Genomic DNA, 2,192 nt, shown 5'->3' with positions numbered 1-2,192 from the left:
GGAAGGGACAGAGAAATACAGAGATGGGAAGAGGGTGAAATAGAGGAAAAGACGAAAAAGGGCATGGGTTTTAAGGTGAAAAGACGGGAAAGGACAGTGTTGGGACGAGTCCGACATAGGGCATTAGGGGAATTTAAAAGCGGTAAGAAGAGCCAACTTTCGGGATTTTTCTTGGACGAAAATGCCCCCCTGCACTTATTTTATATTGGGGTAAAATTGTGCTTCGGTCTCTATAATCATATAAGATGCCTATTCGATACCGAATCTGAAAGAATTTTTAAAAAACATGAGATTTAACCCAAAAAAAAAAAAAAACCAGAGAAAATTATATTTCATGTATTTGGTAGTATATTTATAAATTAAATTTTAATTTAAATAATTTTTAAAATGTATTTGAAAATATATTTACAGAGAAATCTAGAAAAAATCTTATAAATAAAAAAATCTCAAAAATATTTACACTTTATATAGCAAAACAGATAAAGGTTAAGAATATTGTGGTTTTTGAAAGTAATAACAAAAATGGGGTAGATGGGAACAAAATTTCAAAAATAATATTGAAGTTGAAAGTATTGACAACAATTGGTTTTAAGATGGAGGTTAATCGTGTACTGGATAAACAATTATGTTTTAATCCAATCAGTGTCATGTCAGTGGCAGTGGACTTGGTCAAAGCTATACTCATGGACAGGATCCACGATTTGACCATTTTTTTCCCATTTTGATTTTTCTTTTTAATTTCTAACTAACAAATTTTTTCATTACTAAACTTAGTTATATGTTTTGATGTGTAGTTTGTAGTATATTAAAAATAAAATTTTAACTTGACTAAGTGGTACTTCCCTCTACAAATTAAAAAACAGAACAACTCATGTATATGGTGGAGTATACTTTAGGAAAAAGAGAAATTAGTTCTTTAATTTCAAAATAGAAGTTTACATGAAGTTAAAAGACGACCCCCTGGCGTTTACCCAAGGATTACCTTCGTATTCCTTTAAATTAACTTTGTCTTGATGTCGTTGTCGTCTATGATGAATACGTCTTCGATTGTTAGCAACATTGAGGTGTCTTGTTTTTCGAATAATACTTTCTATGTTTACCGAGGTTTGATCACATATTAAACCCAACTCTGGTAAATTTTGTTGCACTAAATATTGTTGTACACTTTGGATAAATTTATTTTGTACGATGAAATAAATTAATATTAAATAATGTTCATATCATATATTTGGGAAATGTAAGATAATAAATCTCTTATCATGCAGTAATAGTAAACGTTGTCAGGTGTGATAAATGGCCTCGTGATTAAATCGTATTAAGAAAAATAGTCTTCTGATACAGTTGTTCCATTTGTTAATTCTCCCTATGCACAATGATCATGACGTGCACGCCAGTATGATATGTATTCTGCATGAATTCGGCGCAAGTCTTGGTCGTGCTTACCACTCAAATCAATATGGCTTAGTGTCGGGTGTATATAGCACAATTAATATACTATTTGTTACAGACCGAACTGTCTCAACACACGATCTCGATGATGTCACTCTACTATATAGAAGCATATAAGATGGCTAACGGTCGACCAGATGTCTTGGCCATTACGACAGTATCAGGCAGTAATGACCAAATATCTTACGTGTATGGAGTCCAATTAATCCGGGGAAACAAAAAGATAATTAGACAACCATAAACTTTTTAATATTTATTTATATATATACATTTGTTACCTAGTTGTACATCAGTCTGTCGAATATCTGTCGGTATATTAGCAACATATTTGTTGACGGTTCAGAGATAGTCAATACACCACTCCATCTAAAATTATAAAAAACGATACAATTAATTTATATTCTTAAATAAAATGGTAATAGAATAAATATATAAATGAAATAATACCTGGCACTGAGTGGACGATAACCTAGGGCCTGTAACTGGACTTGTGATAATATAATTTTAAATCTATCATAAGTCCATACATGTAGTAGTATCAGTGGCTCCCCTATTTTTAACACTTGTGCATTAATAGTCCGACAAAGTTCTCTATAAAGTCATGCAAGACAGGCACCACCCTACGAGTACACACCAGTATGCTCAAAATCAGACAGTAGTGGGAGAAACATAAGATGTACCAGAGTGTTCGACTTGTCAGCAAACAAAAATCCTCCAGTAAGCTGCATAATGTATGCTTGTGC

This window comes from Benincasa hispida, chromosome 9, assembly GCF_027475165.1.
Source record: "Benincasa hispida cultivar pf3 chromosome 9, pf3_genome.v1.1, whole genome shotgun sequence".
Classification (NCBI taxonomy): domain Eukaryota; kingdom Viridiplantae; phylum Streptophyta; class Magnoliopsida; order Cucurbitales; family Cucurbitaceae; genus Benincasa; species Benincasa hispida.
This window is presented reverse-complemented; position numbering follows the sequence as displayed.